At 47.1% G+C, this 20,939-nt stretch overlaps 1 protein-coding gene across 4 annotated transcripts in view; it reads right to left on the reverse strand.

The window, feature by feature from the left end:
• Positions 1–20,939, reverse strand: part of RABGAP1L (RAB GTPase activating protein 1 like) — a gene marked incomplete at its 5' end in the record, with an annotated part of 256,452 nt that overhangs the window by 45,009 nt on the left and 190,504 nt on the right. Inside the window, one exon of one of the 4 annotated variants that reach the window (XM_084266229.1) lies at positions 14,812–14,883. The exons of the other annotated variants lie outside the window; for them this stretch is intronic. Of the gene's footprint in view, positions 1–14,811; positions 14,884–20,939 lie in introns of those variants that run through there. 4 annotated transcript variants of the gene reach the window in all.

Below are 20,939 nucleotides of genomic sequence, written 5' to 3' on the forward strand. Positions count from 1 at the left end.
ACCACAACCAAGCCCCAGAAAGGTCTGTGACCATATCTTCTGGTGGATCCCCCCCCGTGCCAGAAGCCTCATGGGAAAGGCAAGGCATTTCTATGTGTAGGAAGTACAACAGCAACAGCATACGGCCAAATGCAAAAATATATCCACAGTGTGATTGCTTGGAAGATGAGATAATGAGTAATTAAGGCCGAAGTGATGCGGGTGAGCAGGAAGCGGCACCCGGTGCCAGTTGAACTGGCCTGAACCCGAGAGCCCAGACCTCAGCGGTTGAGGCACAGAAATCAGCCAGTTCAACTGTGAGACGCAGTCTAGACTGAGGCACACTTGAAGATTCTGAAATGAGATTATTTCATGCATTATACATTAGAAGTACAAACTACTGATAGTTTCCAGGAGAGCAGAGTGTCCTGTGATGCCGGAGTTACAAAAAAAAAAGCATTCGCTTGGGGCCAAAACGGTCCAGAAAATGGCACTTGCTAAAGATGCATTTATCCCAAATCTGGGATTGGACACAGAACAGCCACTGGACACAGAAACCGTCTGACATAAGATCCATGTGTTGGGAAAGGCAGAGGGTGGCCAAGCCTCAGCGCTCCCCTGGACAAAATCCCCTGGAATTTGCACAGGTCAAGTCCAGAGGAGGAAAGCAGCTCAGGACCATGCAAGCTGCTCAGCCCCATCCTCTAAGCCAAGCTTTGCATAATCATTCACCAGTAAATCCCTATTCAGTGTCACGCAGTCCAGCAGAAGGGAAACTCTCTGCTCAGAAGGTGATCCAGGAGCCAAACTGCTTCCGTGTGTACCCGTGCTGATCCAGTCTCCTACGGCGAAAAGCTGCAGCTACGGTTAATGCCTCAGGATACCACAACAAGAAACACTTCTGTATTTCCATATGTATTTACATCTGATTTAAAGATTAACCTGTCTTGATTTGACTGCTGAGAGCCTTATTTTACAAGCTCTGAACGTACGTACGGAGGGGGAGAGTAGGCAGGTTCTCACACAAATCACCAGAGAGCTCTTTATGTGATAATAAGGTGTTTCTCCAAGCATCAGAGACCTGACGTTTGTCTTATTCCAAGCTTTTTATTCAAAATCCAGACTCCAGGGCATGTATTACTGCTACTGCTATACAACTAAAAGAAATGAGACACTCCCTAAAAAAATTTACAAATATTCAGGAATCGATCCAGCTAAGCACAGATGTCCAGAGGGTAAGAGAACATTTTCTGCTTGTGCTCCGGCTGGGCACGATGTACGACTCAAGCTGAGGTCAGTATTTGTGCCACACTCACTCCCAAGGCCCCTGCTGACTCCCCTCGACAACCCAATACAGAGCTGAGCTTAGAGAGAAAAATCCAGCCATGACTCCTAATCCGCATGTGATTTTTTTAAGGGGATTTTTATGTAGGGGAGGTGTTTACACAAAATTCCTTCAGCAAGGAATGCAAGGGAAGTGCTTGGAATGAATGAGAGCTAATTTTTGCTTGATTTCAAGGGGAAAAAACCCAATCGAAACAGCAAACAAAGCAAATAAAATCTAGGATGACTTGCAAAAATAAAGGGTTTAAAAAGATGCTTCTACCACCAGAACCTTCCTCGATGTCATTCCAAATCACACGTTTTATATGATTGATCAACATCGTTATTTCCACTGTTAGGAAAGTCAAGCCCCAAAGCAAAACGGCAGGAGGGGAAAAAGCAAGTCGGGGGAAAAAGGGGAAAAGCTGGGTGTGTTCCCATGAAAAGGAAAGAGAAATCATTGTTTTGCTTTGCTGAGTTCCAAAGCTGGTTGTGAATGGCAGGGAAGTAGTACCAGCTTACCTTGCATCAGCACTCTGAAGGGATACTTGCTATCAAACTGCAACGCTGTGTTTTCAGTTTGAATTAATGGGGGGAGGTGGGGGAGGATCAGCACCTCCATTTGTTCACTCACTTAAGAGACTGCAGGAATAAGCCCTGGTGGTGTTGTCTTTTGCCTACAAAAGCAAACTGCAACTGTAATCTGATGCTGATCTGAAAACAGAGGAAAATAAAGCAATTTATAGCAAACTATGCCATACTGCTGTCTCCACATGGATATGACATGCAATGTAAATCCAGGTGATGGTTTGGAAGGCTACAGCTGTCCCTCTCCACTGCATCTGTGGGACAGCGTCTCAGTTTCTAATGACACTCTGGAACTAATTTGTCTTTAAAAGCAGTGAGGGATTTGATCACCTCCCTCAGCCATCCGATGGCTGCTGCTTGCAATGCCATATCATTTATTTCTCCTCTAGGAAGTTCTCACTGCAGAACTTCACAATAACCTGGAGAACCAAACATGGGTTTAGCAACACTCCTGGGACTGGAAGAGTTGCCTGGGGACAGGAATTGATTTAGCAGTGCATTAGCTGGGCTCCCCCCAGTTTTATAGGGAGTGAAACGAATGAGTCACGCTGGTGATTCTCATGATACAGCAGCCCTGCATCTCCTGTCCCTGACATTACCATGACAGACAGTCTTTGGGAAAAAATAAACCCGGCAGGATGGTTTCCTCTGCACTCCTTAGTGCTGTGAAATTGAGAAAGACCAGATACATGCGAGTCAGATGTGTTCTTATCTCTTATAACGTAGTCGAACAGCAGCAAGAGAAAAAGCTTACTGTGAGCCAAAGGTGGAGCCCAAGCTTGGCCATCTGTTATCAGCAGGACACAGCAAAACGTTCACGTTACTCTCTTGGGCAACACTTTGGTTTGGTTTTTAAATTTTCTTATTTGGAACGTACGAGCTGTGCTCCCTTTATCAGTACTGTTTGCATTCCTGTGCTCTTCTGGGATCTTTTATGGGATTTTGGGGGACAGACAGCTGGCTGGGCATACCACCACTGGAGACACAGCAAGAGGCAGGATTATCTCCTGCAGTGCCTTCATCAGCCCAGACACACTTGATCCTCTCCCAGCACTGCAGACCACCCCATGTTTTGCTGGACCTTGGAAATTTCAAGAGCAAAAGCTGAGTACCTCAGGTAGGAAAAGCCAGGACAAGAAGCACAGTGACCCCCATGCACACCACACTGGTTCCGAGTCTAATTCAAGGTGTTAATCACTGCCTTCCTCTCCCTAAAACACCTGGTATCTTCCCATGGGAAAGACCCTTTACTTCCTATCTTCCCAGAATCACAAAATACCAGGTTGGAAGGGACATCAGGGATCACCAGGTCCAACCTTTCATGTTCAAAAAGACAGTCTACACAAGATGGTCCAGCACCCTGTCCATCAGGGGCTTCAATTCATTAAGTCAAGAGCCATTGACTCAATATTTTTAAACATACCTGACACAACTCCTCAGCACTGCAGGAGTTACTCCTAGGTGCTACTTCATTTCATAGTTTATCGAGCTGGGGAGGGGCTGGTGCCAAGGGCAGGGAGTGCCAGGCCCAAGGGAATGGCCTTCAGCTGCAGGAGGGCAGCTGGAGAGGGGCTGGAAGGCAGAAATCCTTCCTAGGGAGGGAGGAGGCCCTGGCACCGGGTGCTCAGATAAGCTGGGGCTGTCCCTGGATTCCTGGCAGGGTTCAGGCCGGGTTGGATGGGCTTTGGGCACCCTGGGCTGGTGGGGGGTGTCCCTGCCCATGGCAGGGTGTGGGACTGAGGGGGACTTTGGGGTTCTTACCACCAGAACCAGTCTGTGACTGTGCAGTTTCAGCTGTTTCTAAGCCTCCTCTGTTCTATTCACAACTCAGAGAATACCTGACATAACTTAAATACTTGGCCAAGCACCTCATGCATTTCTGCATCCTCCCAAACACAAACTGCACAGCAACTGCTCAGCTAGGCTTGTGAGACCTCAGCTATGTTAAAACACAGACAGAGCCTCAGGTCAGCAAAGGTTTGACATCCTCTGGATGTAGGTAAACCACAGACATCCCAGTGATGGCCATGTATTAAAGGACAAAAAAAAGACCACGAGTTCATTTGGGAAAAATCGGAACACAGAATGAGCACAGTGTAGCACTCCTGGGAACACTTCAGTTTTCCAGATGGGTAACTGAATGTGCAAAGTGAATAAGGGGAAAATGCACCTTCCTCCCATCGCTTTGATGGAAAACAATGACATTTGGCCTTGTGTGCAGCCCCTGTTCTGCAGGACTGTGTGGACAACAAGTGCTCACGTGCTTCTCTCTGCTTTTCTCCAGAGAGGGTCAGGTAACAACAGATGGATCATCAAAGCAGAAAAAGTCTTTTTCTGCTAAAAAGAAGCCTGTTGCTGAAAAGAAAAATGGGCAGACAAAGCAGCTGTCAGGCAGGAGGAACAGTAAGGAGAGGATCAGAAGTTGTGGAAGAAGGATGGCCTGGAGACTTGAATACCGTGCCTGACTGCTGAAAGAAAACAGGAAAAAATAAAGGAAAAAGGGGGGGAAATCAGTTTGGTACCTGCTTGTTCCAAATTCATCTCTACAGGATTAGTCCTCCTTTTTCTCAAGTGTTGTGCTGGAGAAAAGTTACAAACTACCAGAGCTGGTGGGAGCATCTGGGTTGCCCTGCAGCCCTTACTGAAGAGCGCAGCAGTTCCTCCATCAGAGCCACCACTGCAGCCCATCACCCCAGCTGCTGGGACTGCCGCCACCACAGCACGCAGGCCGAGCGGTTGTGGAAAGTGATTTCAAATCAGTAGCCCTGATTTTTGCTTGGCAAGGAGGTTCTCTGGGAGACACAGGGTGTAACTGAGCACACAGACCACTCCCCCCGCTTCCCCCTTTTTGGGAGCACATCTAGAGCAAACAGCCAGTTTTTCCAGCACAAACATTCCACCACTTTACACCCAAAACGCTCCATCAGCCACCCACCCCTCCAGCTCACGCAGTGAAGGCAGGTGTGTGCCTGGCTGGGGTCCCAACCCCACCCCACTGAAATGCGGCTGTTCCTGCAGAACCGCCTCTGCAGCAGGGCCCTTCCTGGGGTGATGGAACCAGCTTTCGACTCTTTTGCAGATCCGGTCAGGCTACAAGGAGCCTGGAGCGCAGCTGTGGCTGTAGGTATGGCAGCTAGAAATAAAGCAAGCAGAAAAATGGCTTAAAGCCATCTTTCTTCTGACCCTTTTTTTTTTTGGTTTCTCCTTCCACCAAGGGCTGTAGGGACCTAAGCAATCCCCAGCTGTGGTCTCACGCTGAGTCCAGCAGACCATGGCCAGCTATGTGTGCAGAGTATACTATCAGCACGCCCCTGGATGCCACTCCAGCTCGACAAACATCATGGGGAGTCTATTCAGCTGAGGAACAGGAACACCAGTAAAAACTGGGTAGAGGATGGTGTCGCAGAGAAGACAGACACACACAGAAAGGTGCCCGGCTGCAACTCGGAGGCTTACAGCTCTGCTTCCACCTTATGGAAGAAATCTGTTTGCTTATGTAAATAAAGAAGATGCCTAAGTAAACGCATGAGAATGAGGGTGGGATGAAGGAAAGCAGCTATCCTTGCTGTACCCCCCTCCGTATTTTGGGGGTTGCTTAGCAACGGGCGGGCTGCGGCAGGGCTAAAGTAGCATGAAATCAGCAGCTTTTCAGCACAAAACAAATGGGATGTAAAGCTGGGGAGGTGGCCCTTGGGTGGCAGCAAGGAGAAAAACATTACCTGCTGAGTCTCAGATGGTGAGCATCTTCCAGGAGAGGGGGATCTTTAACTGATGTGGCCAAGGGACGCTGTCCTGCTGGGGTACTGACCCCGTCCAAGGTGCACCTAGCAAGCTCAAAATTCAGTCTTGCTTAAAGTGATGTCTGCTATAGTCATCTCATGGATTGATTACTTATTAATGATGTTAAAAAGCTTAAAGCCAACGGTAACAGACTACCCTTGCTGTATCAGTGCCTCACTTGCAGCCACAGAGCGGTCTAATACATCCCCCCATGACTTCAGCTCTCGATGCCATCGCTGCATTCACTTAAGGAATTTGCTCCCTCTGACTCTGAGTCTGCATCAGACTCTGAACTGAATCCAGATCTGCACAAAAGTAACTCCTGTGAATTCTTTAGCCTCTCTGCCCTCCTGGAACATCACCCCCCGAGGAGAGGGCGAATCCTGGCACGGAGAGCTGCTGTTTGGGAGAACTGAGTAATGGCAACACCAGCAACATGCAGATGTGTTTCAGGGAAGACTTAAGCTGGAGTTTTAAATGAAAGGGTTTATTTGGGGGTTGCTTAGCCCAAGGCCAGACTGTACCACATGGCTTTCTGCTGCTAAATGTGGGTGAAGGTGATTCCTGGCAGCACAACACCGCACCACCCTATGGCACATTATCCACAGGAAGGATGTGTGGGATGGGGTTGGGTCAGGAGGGATGCTAACCTGGAGGAGGAAAAAAACGTGTCCCTTTCCCTTGTTTACATACAGAGGGTTTTACAGAGCAGCTTCTGACATGTGGCACGTCAAAGACGGCATAAGGGCTATCTGGGGGCCTAAGGGAAACTCCTTGCTGCCTTTCACACCCCTCTCATTGCCCCACTGCAGCACTTCATCCCTCTTGAGACTGGGACAGAGCGCAAACAAGCCACCACCGGCCCCAAAGGCAGTGAACTATGTATGGTAGGGCAGGTTGGCTGTTCTCATTCTTCGCCATTTTCCGAAGGGTTTCTGGGTGCTTGGGGGCTGCCCACACTTTTGGCAGTGGTTTGTTCTCCTGTTCATCTGGGGCTGAGAAGGAGGGACCTGAGGAGGCTCTCTGATGTGGCTAGCACTTAGGTGAGTTGCCCTCCGCCAGTTCCCTTACTGAGCCCATTAAACTGATCTATCAAAGGTCTAGCTACAAGGAAAGAAACACAGAGAGAACTGACTGTCCTGAGATATTCCTAGTGCAGGTACACAAGAAAACCCCGTACAGGCTACAACAGTTACCTGAAGAAGTACATTGACCTAAAATACCTGAGCACACAGCTTCACCGCTTGCTGCAGCTTCCCCTTCTCCAAACAGGAGGTGCTAACACCCTGCTGCAATACATGCATCACTGGGATATTCTGGCAAACCCAGCAGTGCTCCCTGAACTCAGGAAAAAACAGTGACAGAAGTGAAAGAGTCCTGGTTTAGGTCACAAGAACGAAAGGAGTCAAAAGGAATTTCTTTCTCTGCTTTCCCACGTGAGCCCTTGCCAGCGTGCATCCCAGGATTGATGTTAATCGATAATAACACCATAAATGGTGTTATTTAAAAGGTTAACTATTACCAACGCTGCGTATTTTCCGGTGCTTAGCCGTGTTTTATGTGGAGGCAGCGTTGCTTACAGGGCTAGGGGCTGCACACATTGCCTGCTGAAGCTGGTTAACCAGCATATGCAGGGCAAAGGTTCGGTGTGACACAGGCAGGCTGTGGGCTCCTTCACACTGGTGCTGATGCCCAGGACAGAAAGGGGGTTAGACAGAAGCACTACCTTCCCTTCCTAGACAGACAGATGCTCAGCCACAGCACAAACCGAGCACAGAAGTAGAGCCGGGGGTGTGGGGAGGTCGTAAGCGCTGGAAATGACCAGGGAGAAGAGATTTAATAAGTGAAGGCACAGACAAGCCTGAATCTTGCCTTCTCATCGTGTATAAAGAGTGGAAAAGGAGAAGTGGGAAGAGCAAATAGCATCAGCAATGCTTAGGGGTTGGAAAGAGAAGATGTATTAAAACCCAGGCTTATGTCTCTCGAAATGGCACTCTCTGTCAACCGTCATACTTTCCAGACTTTCAGAATTGAATTATATTGTAATTACTTCCTATTTGGACAAGGTCACAAAAAGAAAAGCTTGGTACTTTTCTACATTAGAGTCTGCTGTACATTCTTTACACTCCTGCAGCGGCCAAGTTTCCTTTTCTGATGTCAACAAATTTGCCTTCAGTATAAAGTGCTGGTTTAGGTCCATTAGTGGAGTGTAAGACACATTAAAAACTTAAGAGCCATCATTACCCATCCTCCCAGGAAGCCTCCCTGAGCACAGACATCATCATCCTCTTGCCAATCCTTACAATTCACTTCATAGCACAAAGGCAACAAAAAGGAGCCAAACATGAAGCATGGCTGCATGTAACCTTGTGCCAGGCACTTGTTCTACATGTGCCCTCCTCGCTGGGTGTGGACATGTGGAATCCCTTGCGTCATGGACTCAAAACCTTTTCTCAGTTCTTTCCACCTCTCCCCCCACCCCCAAATTCCCACAACGAGTACATCACCCTGATTCGCACCCCTGTACAATGGATCAAAGGCTGAAAACCCACCGGGCAGAGAAGGAACTGCTTCCCCTGGTTTAGGCAGGTGGCCTGCTGTCAGCCCAGGAGCTGAGCACTACACAGCTGCTCTTCTCTGGGTGAGGGAAGAAGAGGTGGAAGGGAAAAGAAAAACCAAAGGCAGACCTCGTGGGTTGGGATGAGGGCAGTTTACTGGGACAGCAGAAAGGGAGAGAGAACAGTAACAGGATTTCATAGCAAAGTACACAGAACTGGTGACACATGATGCAGTGTCTCACCGAACTGCACAACTCAGGCCATAGAGCTCAGAGCTGTCCCGAAACCAGACCATCACCAAACCGTGTCCTGGAGCTGCTTCCTCCTCTCCCCACCAGCCCCCCTTTATGCTGAGCATGACACAATTGGCATGGAATACTCTCTTTGGCCAGTTTGGGTCACCTGTCCCGACTGTCCTCCTGCCCAGGTCCCCAGGGTGCCCCCACTTTCTCATTAGCAGGGAGCATGAACAACTGAAAAGCCCCTAACTGCTGGGCAGCGACTAACCCATCCATGTGTGATCAGCACTGCTCTCATCCCGACTCCCAAACAAGGCATCTCACCCACTGCTACAAAGAACCTGCTTGTGACAAAGTCCTTCCCCAAGACAGCGCTTGGTACATCCCATAGGCTGGAGCATCCCCTGGTGCATCTCAGAGTAGAGGTAAAAAACACCTAACAAAAGTGGACTCCCTATGGCTAGAGAATCACCCCCTTTGCAAGAGGAGCCCTAGCAAAAGGTCCTGCTCAGGAACCCAGACTGTCCTAAGCAAGATGCTGCCTCCCTACTCCCATGTCCTTCCTCTGAAGGGAACACACCCTGCCTCAGGCTCTGCTTATGAAAGGAAAAAACCAAATGCAGTCCCCTTGGGGGAAGTTCATCATGACACCAACCTCAACATCATGTCGCAATACAAGAGAAACGAGGGCTGAAATTTGCCTCTGAGCAAACCACACTTGCTGTTTTCAAGACTATTGAAAGACTATTTCAACACTAACCAAAACTTTGAAGTAATGCAGCAGTGACAAGGCAATAACACTTTCCTCCCTGGTTTCCGATGGGTCCGGTAGATTGCAAAGTCATCCAAACTAACGGCCTGACATAAATGTTCTGTGTGTCACTGGCGGTGGGAAAAGAAAAGAGCCCAAAGTGGGCAAAGCAGCTCGTCAGAAGGTGCAGGTGTCATCACACTACCTTTGATGGAGAGCGGGAGCAAGCAGATCAAAGCATTCTTGTTAGGCACTCAGGAATCAAAGCTCGGATCCATTTCCAGTTTCTTCCACTGCTCCTGGCTGGCTGCAGCATAATCGATGTTCCCCACTGGGTAAAGACGGAGCATCCCCGGCAGCACAGTCGGGTGGCTTGCTCAGACTGCCATGAAATCGTTCCTCGTGAGGACGGACAGTAAGGTCATTGATCGCCTGCTCTAAGCTCCAGGTGGACAAAAGGATTTCGGAGACTGATGAAGAGCTGTTTGGCCAATCACTCACCTCTGCTAAAAACCTCAGCTCCAGGTTCATTTATTTTTTCTCCAGAGGCCAAAGCCTTAAGCCCTGTGCAGGATGTCTGCCTAAGCACCTGCGTTCCTCATTTGGGGAGGGAAGTACTGAAGACCCCTCTGGGTCAGTGCAAAGGGCTGGGGGTCTGCAGAAGCAGATGAGGGTGCAGTTCCACCATGTCATGGTCAGGGGGTGACTCAACCTGCCGTGCAGGCACAGTGAGTTCATGCCCGTGCTTCCAGATTTAGGTGGTTATTTATTATGTGGATTAATTACCTGGAGATGAGATTTTCTGGCTTTTCGTGGGTTTTGACTGACTTCACTTGCAGAATTAAATTTTGGTGAAGAATGATCATCAAGGAAATTGCATTAATTAAGCAAAGGAAGTTGAAAGAATAATAAACAGATACAACAGCAATAACAAGAGCTCAATCTTCATCTGCTGCTTGAACAATCGAATAGAAAAATCACATACATAGTCAAAACTTCCCAGTGAGCAGCCTCACAATAATGCATTCTTAGCTTCTTCCTATCGCTTTAATGTCTCTTTCAGAGATAAGGAACGTGGGGATGTGAGAGCAAAGAGAAGATGGAACCTGTCGTGCCCCACCCCACGGCTTCCACAACTCATCAGCAGGGCTGTGGGTGCCAATCTGAAACAGCCATGGGTGGAAGGAACTTCAGATAAGAGTGTGGCTGATGTGGTGAGGGGTTGGCACCTCTCTGCTCAGTTGTTCAGAGCATTGCATGAAAAATATGCCTTTTTACGAAGGGCTTACTCAGATTTAAGTATGAAATAGCCAAACACCACAACAGTATTTAAAAGTTTGGGAAAGAGTGAACCAGCACATTGTTGTTCTTAAATAAAGTGAAACACCTCTACAAACGGAGATGGATATACCAGGACATTTCTATATAGCACTTTGACCTGATGCCCCAAAGCCTCGGGGTATGTCTCTCCACCACTGTTTACTTATCTCCAATTGCAAACAAATTAAGCAACATAAACAATTGAACCCTATTTACTACATTGCTTACTCTCCCCACAAGTGGAACAGAATGGTAAGATGGTAAAAGTAAAAGCAGTTAACTGCAGGAGACCAGAGACTCCTGAACCAAAGCGAGAGGGAGATCCTAACAGTGTGAATCCCGCCCGTCGGAAGCACCCAGCTAAACCTCTGCTTCAGCAGTTACATACTGCTTGGGTAACAGTCAAGTACCCACTCACCGAAATTCAGCCTCCAATGGTATCAATAATGGCCAAAATAGTACCCAGGGTTGGTAACGGGAGGTTATTAATAGGGATCACATTTCTACGAGCTACTGTCGCTGCGCAGCTCAGTGTCTACGACAGGCATGCGGCCATCTCTCGATAGCTTGCTTTGCTCGGTGTGCTCAGCGTGGAGAAATTCAACTGCACATGCCTGGGAAATCAAACAGGAGAGAAAAATACACAGAAAAACCATCCTTGGTGTTTTGTCTTTCTTTATTTGCAGAGGCTCTGAGCAGGGAACAAGACCACTGTTAGCCTTTGCCTTTCCCCCATTATTTGTGAGTTTAGCTTTAGGCCTCAGCACAGTGTGGTGCTTCCGAATTTGTCACCTCATCAGCTGTCAAAAACCAAACAAAATGAAACAAATGTCTGGTCCCAACTGTTCTCTGCACTACCCTGAGAATGAATCACAGGCTTCTTTCCCCAAGCCACCGCATGCTGCAGCCACTGACTCTGGATTACCTGAGCTGTCTGTCACACAGCTGTGACCCATTCCCAATCACTAAAGCTTTAAGTTCTGTAACACCTATAGAAATAAACCAGCCGTGGCACTTCTGAGAAAGGCACGCAGCCAGAAAGGCTGATCAGGTGTGACACAAGGCAGCTTGAAATTTGCTGCCCAACTGCAGCCTCCTCCAAACGCACAGATTCTGAGATTTGTAGGTGCAGAAATAAAAGCAGATTCTCTCTGCAGGCACTGAGCTCCCAGGAGACAACGGAGCTTCTTCCCTCCCTGTCCAAAGGGGAGGTTTCTTTGGTCACAGGAATTGCCTTCTAAACATAAAATGCAATCAGGACACGATGCTCTTCCAGGAGATGCAGTTTAAGAAGAGTTCTCACAAACACCACAAAGACTTGGGTAGCAAGGGTTGCAGCATCTTGGCCCACGGTCTTTTGTATGGGAAGAAACAGGTTTCCTTGGCATGACCACTGTGCTACCTACTGCTGAGGTGATATCTCTTTCCTCAGACCTGACAGAGCTCCAAGAGAGGCACAGATGAATCTTCAGTCCAGAGAGATTTCTCCATCTTAAGTCCAAAGAGTTTCCTGGCTGCTGAAGACAATACCAAGGAAGACTTCTTGGCCACCAAAAATACAGGGCACAGAGCTCGATCCCAGGAGTTTCCAGATCTATACTTTTACCTGCAAGTCTTGCACCACAAAATGTGAAAGCTTGTGGTTTTGTTCCTCTTAATTATGGTCCCACATGCTGATCCTGGGATACATTTAAGTGTGTTCAGAAATAATATCACCCTACTGTGAGAACAAGAGGCACCACAAACCTGCCAGGCAGGAACATCAGTCTTTTGACACATTCAAACTCAAGGCATCCCTTGGAAAAAATCAGTTAGGAGTTACTGGGCTTGTTTCCTTCAAAGGAAGAATGAGTTTAGGTTTCCTCTTCTAAAGAACAAGCAAGATGACTACTACGTTGAGAACAGGAACTCCTGACAAGTTGCTGCTGCTTGCCACTGGAGGCAGAAAACTTGTATAGACCAGTTAAATGCATCACTTTATGAGAAGTTAGTTAATCCTTCAGCCAACCTGCATGGGGCACTTGGATGTGCCTGATTCAGCTTAGGAAACGAAAATTGCCTTCCTCTTACTCACAGAGTTGAGTTATTTTAGAGAAACCATGACAAAGATAGCAGAAGACAGAACTGTCAAGCAGTGCGACTCCCTGCCGCCTTCATCTATTGCTCTCAGTGCTATTTTCAGAGTAAAGGATGGAAAGGAACTGTTCTTCATCCAGGATGAAGGTGCCAGATTTGGGGAGCTTAAGCCAAAAGACCCTCTGAGTATGCTTTCCTCCTTCAGTTCTGATTTAGACTAGATATAAAGAAGAAATCCTTCCTGGGGATGGGGAAAGGCCCTGGCACAGGATGTCCAGAGAAGCTGGGGCTGCCCCATGATCCCTGGCAGGGCTCAAGGCCAGGTTGGATGGTGTTTGGGGCACCCTGGGCTGGTGGGGGATGTCCCTGCTCATGGCCGGGGGGTGGAACTAGATGATCTCTAAGGTTCCTTCCAACCCAAACCATTTTATTATTCTATTGATCTGTCATCCTGGAAAGCTCTGACTCCTGACAGCATGAAGATGGACAAGTTTAGGTGAACTTCTGGACCATGGACCAGCTCTCAGATGTCACCATGCTGAATTCAGCTGCTGATACAGAGGGCAAATGTCACCATGCTGTGTGCCGTGACACTGACAACAAGTATTTCCATTGAGTTGTCCAACTCAAAATTTTATAGTTCTTTAAAGATTCTTTCCCTCAGCAGTGTTCTTGTTGAGGCCATCACAGGAGCACACGCACACAAAAGCGACTACTACAAGGACACCAAAACATTTGTAGTCAGGCTGTGAAGCTTCTTTAGATGGTTAAGATGCGATTGTTAGTCTCAAAACCACATTCCTTCCCTGCTGATAAAAGTTAACAGTACACCTGTGATCATTTACAACGTCAGCTCAGCACAAATGGAAAAAAAGCAACCCAAACTAACACAACCGAACAGATAAACACTGTGAAAACACAACCTCACTGCCAGGCAATGTGTCTGCCGATGGGAAAACCAGAGATGGGGAGTTCAAACAAGTATTTCATGGCTGAAGCTGGTTTTCTGAAATGCATGGCCTCTTCTAGATTGTTAGTGCTTATTACCCAGCCAACAGCAATCCTGAACGTCCGATTCTGCTGCAGGCACTTCGGTCTGATTTTCAGGTGCCAGTTCATTGTGCTGTACCACACCCCAAAGCCAAGTAGAAAGAAGGAACCTGAAGCCAGAGGAGGCATTAAAAAACATGACCCTCCTGTACGATGACAATGGGATCCTGGACTTGGGAGATAACGGTACGGCCACAGTAAGTGGAATTGATCATTGACTTTTAATAAGAACTTGCAGGTGGGCACAGCAGGGTTTTCTATAGATCTAAACACAATTCTTTTCAATTTGGTTTGGCCTTTTCTCGAGAAGTTGATAGATGAGCAATTTTTTCCCCTGTCCTTTATGTTGGAAGATTAATTAGATACATTGCTAGTAGGACCAAAGGAATAAAAGGCTCCTGCAGTTTCAGGGCCTTTCTGCAGTTATCTCCTTTGCTTGTTGGTTGTTTTACCCCCTCTCACCATACTGAAAACCCCGAGTATCTAGATCAATTCACATACGTATGTATAAATACAAGGAGAGAGGATGCACTACGGTGAAGGGCGCCAGCAAGTGAGCTGTTTTTACCCCTTTCCACTGACACTCACACACATCGAGACATAATTCCCCATCAAACCACGCCTGCACCATTTCCTTACAGAGAAACCAGCAATGGAGGTGCGAATCAAGTAATTCACCTGCAGCAGTAAGGTGTGAGCCTCCAAACATTTAAATAGCAGCATTATTAAAGTAAATATCTTTTAAAACTACACAAAGAGTAATTCAGAGATGAGCCAAAGCTTCACACAGCTCCTGCCTCCTTTGCCTTTTCTGTTTTGACTCTGCTAGCAAAGCTATTCTCTGCAAGCCACAGGAGGGTCCTGGTGCAAATCACCATGGGGATGTGCGCAGGAGGCACCAGGAACTTTGTTGGTAGAGTGACAGGTGACAAAAATGTGTGGCTTTGTGTTGAAAAAGACGTATTTTTTTTCTCCAGGCCATTGGCTTCTCTCAACCCTGTAACACCGCTGGGTCTGATGGGGAGCCTGAGGTCCTTCAGCAAGGGAGGATATCTACATGGGTTAGAATAGGCTTCTCTTAGAAGGACTTCAACATACCAGATCCTTCCTGCCACTGATGATGACAAAATATGAGGAAAGGACTCACTGTAATCCCTGGACCATGTAAAACCAGGAAATCTCACGTGGAGATAATCTCCCAATGAGACTTTACTTTCCTCTATTCTGCGACTCGGCTGACTGGAGCTGCGTGACAGAGGTGACAGGCTTCCTACAGTAAAACATAAGGACAGAACAACTCCTTTAGGACCTACACACATCTGTGCAAGAGAAACTGCATTATGAGATGCAGAAGGCAACTGAGGCAGATTCAGCGAGTATGCACGAGTTGGATGTTTTGATACAACAGTGTCATTAAGTTTAACCTTCATTAATCTAGAATAGGCTCTTTATTCATTCATTCATTCCTTCATTCATTTATCAAATTGGGTTTCCAGAGACAGAAAAACCTCTGAAATCCCTTGCAAAGAGAGAAGAATTGGAAACACACGCCCCCTCAAAAGCACGAGTACAAAAAGCAGTGGCAATCATTCTGTGAAATGAAGGGAATTCCTTATTCCAGAGACACAGTACACAGCCTGCTCAGGTCAGGTAGCAAATGATTGTTCCTGAACCATAATTGTTGTTGACGAACATGCCCCTCCCTCTGTAAAAGCCATCACAAAATGAAAGGTACAGTCACTGTAGCTTAGAAAACCAACTGGAAGCGAAGGAGGACAATCCTCCATTCATTACCTCCAAATTTTCATCTTTTATGAAATTTCATTAACCCTTAAGTTAGCATCTGACACCCTGCTCTAAGAATTTATGTCTTTATGTCTGTCTGACTGTTTCTGAGCTGGGAAATGTGCCTACTGTCAGGCTTTATCTGCCCGAAGGGTCCCAGCAGATGCCTTCACAGGTTGAGTCTCTTCCATCTGAATACAGCTCGTATAGTGCAAGCATTGGCTGTGATCCACCAGCCAGGTATTAACAGGCCCCTACCTTTGGCTATCAGCATGTAACATGCATACGACAACCACTACGGGAAGATTCATAGGCCACGTAATTTCATAGTATGTGTTGTGTCCAGAGAAGGGCAACCAGGCTGGGGAAGGGGCTGGAGGGCAAATCCTATGAGGAGCGGCTGAGGGACCTGGGGTGTTCAGCCAGGAGAAGAGGAGGCTGAGGAGAGACCTTATCACTGCCTACACTGACCTGACATGAGGGTGCAGAGAGGTGGGCGATGGTTTCTTCAGCCAGGTGACAGGACAAGGGAGAATGAGCTCAAGCTGCACCAGGGCATTAGGAAAAAGTCCTTTCCTGAAAGGGTTATGGGGCACTGGAACAGGCTGCCCAGGGAGGGGGCTGAGTCACCACCCTGGGTGTGTTTAACAGACGGGTAGATGAGGTGCTCAGGGATATGGTTTAGCACAGGACAGGAACGGTTGGACTCGATGATCTCAAAGGTGTTTTCCAACCTTGTGATTCTGTGATTCTGATTAGTTCAAGCCATGCCTGAACCATGGAATACAACTGAACAATCACCCACTGGGAATTACTGCTGTCATTTCTTATCCCGCAGACTCTGTAAACGATCGAAATTCAGACCTGACAAGTCTTCAGAGAGGGATCTTTAACTGAATGAGATGTTCTTTACTGCATTTTATATAAATTTTTCAATTAATAGGAGCTTTTTCCCTTTGTATTTACAGAACTGTCTCCAAAGGAGAGATCGATGTTAATTCTTGTTTTAAAAACTCTTTCCAACGCAGCCCCTTCAAAAACCAAGAGTTAGGTCCTGAGCTCATGAGCTGCACTTAAAAGTCATGAAGTTAAGGAGAAAACACCACCAGGCACTTTTTCACTTGCCTTCTTCAGAACAGTATCAGAAAAGTAAGAGCAGCAAGGTGAGGTGGATGTTTAATTCACATTAAGCTCCTGGTTTGTTTTGCAATAACGTAGGAACAAATGGAAAGAAATGCTGGAAAAGGTACAGCCAGACCTGACCACACTGAGAATCTATGTTCATGTTTTTAATGCCTCAGAAGCCTGAAGGAAACTGCTCCCTGGCACTCAGTGTGCCACACTTACTCCAAAAACATCTTGTGTTTAGTCTACAAATACCAAGCCAGGATTAAGAAGCAGCTGAGAGACACACGGTGCCTCATTCCTACAGCAGAACAATTAAAAAACCACATGTTTAAGGGTCTTTTTTTGAAAGGAAAAGTTTTGCTGCATTCAATAAGACAGACTACTACTCTTGTAGTTGTAGTTGTTGGCATTCCCTGGGACCTCTTAGAGGGATTATTATCAAGACTATAATTTCTTCTTTGAGCATGTCATCTCCTGTAATTATTAGCTCCTGTTTGTAAACAAATACCATTATTATAATATCTAAGTACAGAATCATGGAATAGTTGAGGTTGGAAGGGACCTCTGGAGAACCTTTTGTGTAAACTGCCCCTCAGAGCAGGGTTAACTGCAGCAGGTTGCTCGGGGCCAGTTGTGTTTTGAGTTATCTCTGCGGATGGAGGTTCCGAAACCTCCTTAGGCACCACCCTGTTCCCGTGTTCGACCACGCCTGGGGTTACTAAATAAACATATCTTTAAACACAGATTGTTTTATTACATTCTGTGCCCACTGCTTATTGTTTGTTCACTGGACAAAACTGAGCAGAGTCTGGCTTCCTATTCTTAGGAATATACTTACTGAGTATTTACCTAAGGTCCCCAGGAGCCTTCTCTGCTCCAGGCTCCCTCAGCCTCACCTTACAGGAGATGCTCCAGTCCCTTAATCATCTTGCCGGCCCTTCACCAGACTCTCACCATTGTAGCTATGTCTTGTCTTGGGGAGACCAGGCCCGGACGCAGTACTCCAGGTATGTCTCAGCAGTGCTAAGAAGAGGAGAAGGATCACTGGCCTGCTGGCAACATTCCCCCCAGTGCAGCCCAGGATACCGCTGGTCTTCTTTCAGCAAGGGCTCACCGCTGGCTCACGTTCCACCTTGGTGTCCACAGGATCCTTGTGTCCTTTTCTGATGAGCCAGTTCCTAGCTGGCTGGCTCCAGCGAGCACTGGTGTATGGGGTGTTCCTCACAGCTGCAGGACCTTGCACTTCCTGCTGCTGAACTTCATGAGTCCCTCTAGCCTGTTTCTCCATCCAGTCAAGGTTTCTCCAGACACCAACACACCCATCCTGTCTATCAGTCACTCCTCCCAGCTTAGTGTCACCCGCAGACTGGCTGAGGATACTCTCTACTCTATCATTTAGGTCATCAATCAAGAGGCTGAGCAGTATTGATACTGTATCAACCTCTGAGGTACAAGACTACCAAGTTGGCCTCCAACTGGACATCCTGCTGCCCATTACAACCCTTTGAACCCAGCTATTCAACCAGATTTTGATCCACCTCACTGTCGGCTTATCTAGCAGTTTGTAAAGATGTTATCAGAGACACTGTCTGCACTTGCTGTACTTGAGATAAACAATATCCTCAGCTCCCACATCCACAAAGGTGGTTCTCTCATCACAGAAGGCCAGCAGGTTGGCTAAGCATAATTTACTCTTCATAAACCCCTGCTGATTACTCCTGATCACCTCCTTCATTATGAGCTCGTTTCCTTTCCTGCCGAGCCAAAAAGATCCCCCCATCTCCAGGCAGAGGTTACATTCTCGTGATTCAGATTTGGGTTTCTAAGGACATTCCAGTTGGCAAAAGTGAGAAAAGTTGATCCAAATAAATAAAAACTGGGAACATGAAGTCAGATCAACCATTGTGTGTTTTAATTTAAGGTGGACATGGAGTTAGCAGAGTTAAGGCATCCTGCCCTCGCTCAGTAGGGACGCGTAATGCAAGTCCTAAGGCTGGTCTGAAAGAAGCCTCAACTGAAGCGTCTGCACGCAAAAGTTCTAGAAGAAATGCTACAGCAATGACAGGCTGAAGCCATTGAGCCTCGTGAGACCTGTTTGACTCCTACAGAGTACCAAAAAAATTGTCTAAAAGCCAGTTTATTGTCATCAATCAGGAGGAAACCAAGAGTCACAGTGAGGTCTTTGTAGCCACACACAAGTGACCTAAGCCAGATAAAGCCTTGGTGTTGGTGAGCTCGTGGTGACCAGTCTGAATGGCATTTCTGCCAGGACTGTGAGCAAGCAAGGAGTGATTAATTTAAAGTATCAGCCTCCACTCCAGTAAGGCCTTGCACTGAGTTTCCTCACATTAAGTTCCCCAAGTCTCACATCTTCCCTGCTGTAAGTACACCAGCCATGTTCAGAGTCTCCTCTGGTTAGATCGATCAACCCTGACACCAACCTGAAGGAAACGGCCCTGGCATTGAGAGCACTCCTCTCCAGGATCATGGCTGTTCCAAGCTTCACTACCAAAAGTCTGTGAGGTCACGGTTTAGCTCTGCTCCTGTGTGTTCTACCTGAACAAGGAACCAGTTGCACGCCCAGTGAGTGAGCAGAACCTGACACGCAACTATACTCCTTACAAGGGTGAGGTGTTTACTAACAGACCAGAAGGTAATTTGCACCTTCTAGTGAGCAGAACCTGACATGCAACTATACTCCTTACAAGGGCAAGGTGTTTACTAACAGACCAGAAGGTAATTTGCACCTTCTACTTCTCCCCATCCCTGATAATCCCAGGTTTCAGCCCTGACTTCTCTCTCCATTCCCAAAATTCCTTCTAATCCTCACGTACTTTCACAACACGCAGGAGAGTGCTTTGGCTCCATGTCTGCTGCACTCATCCTCACTTCTCTCTTACAGATGTGGGAAATCCTGCACAGGCAGCCGATTCACTGTCAAATCCTTCAGCTGCCTTCCCATTCATGTCAACAAAGAGTTTAGAATCTTACCCTCTGCTTTTAAAGGGCTTTTAGGGCCTCTGCTTTTTAGGGTCTGGAGCACAAGTCCTGTGAGGAGCGGCTGAGGGAGCTGGGGGTTTTTAAAGGAGGCTGAGGGGAGACCTCACCACTATCTACAACTACCTTCAAGGTGGTTGCAGAGATGTTAGGGTTGGTCTTTTCTCTGGGGTGACAAGCAACAGGCGGAGAGGAAATGGCTTAAAATTGCCCCAGGGGAGATTTAGGTCAGATATCAGAGAGAATTTCTGTACTGAAAGCATTGTCAGGCACTGGAACAGGCTGCCCAGGGAGGTGGTGGGGGCACCATCCCTGGAGGGATTTAAAAGGTGTGTGGATGAAGTGCTTAAGGACATGGTCTAGAGGTGGGACAGGCAGGGTTAGGCTGTGCTTGGACTTGGTGATCTTCAGGGTCTCTTCCAACCCAGGTGATTCTATGATTCTGAAGGCCCCACATGCAGAACCTGTACAGGCACTGACCGTTTGCCTTAAATGCATCACAAAATACTTTCCCTGCAAAACCCCCCTCGTGCACACGTACCCAGTACCAACCAACGCGTTAATGAGAAGTATCGTCACGTGGCACACAATGCATCGCACGGAAACTGAGCAGAGGACCAAACACTGAACACCAGACTGAGGTCTTTAACTCACCAATACTCTCTTTCAGTAGCAGAGCTACTGATTGGATGTTGTCAGCCCATTTTTGGTCCACAAACGCATATTTCCCATCAGTGCTCCCCCACTCCAAGAAACACTAAACCCACTTTTCTTTGAAGACAAAATGTTAAACCCATCCCTAGGTATGCATACTGCAACAAAACCATCCCAGAAAAAACAGCAGCCCTTTCAAATGACAGCTTCCCAAACCTCTGAGGCCACTTACATCAAGAAGTGACAGTCAGGTTCCTCTGATTTGCCATCACTCCTTACAAGCCCAACACTTGTGGTCCAGATGCCTGGCTTTTGACAGCACGGTCTTGGATAGGTTATAAAATAAAACGATAATCTTTGACATACAAACGAAACGAAGTTTCTAACCCCCTACAACTGAATTATACAGCAGAGCTCAGCAAAGAAGTCATACCCGACCTTTGGTTGCATCATTATCACACCTTCGATTAATTGGTTTAATGTAATAACTGTTTATAAACTGGTTCATGAATTAGTGAGTTCTGATAACTCAGTTCATTTGGTCCTGCCTCAGTTTCCTATTTGAATCATCAGGCAAAGAGGGAAGCGCTCAGAGCTTTTACCTTCTTTAAATAAAGAGCATATATACACGTCTAGAAATATACAAACAGGCATGAAAAGTAATAAACGACTGATTTCACTACTTTCCATGTGCTACTGCTGCTCTTCTTC

Source organism: Gallinula chloropus (genome assembly GCF_964237585.1).
Source record: "Gallinula chloropus genome assembly, chromosome: 6".
Lineage (NCBI taxonomy): Eukaryota > Metazoa > Chordata > Aves > Gruiformes > Rallidae > Gallinula > Gallinula chloropus.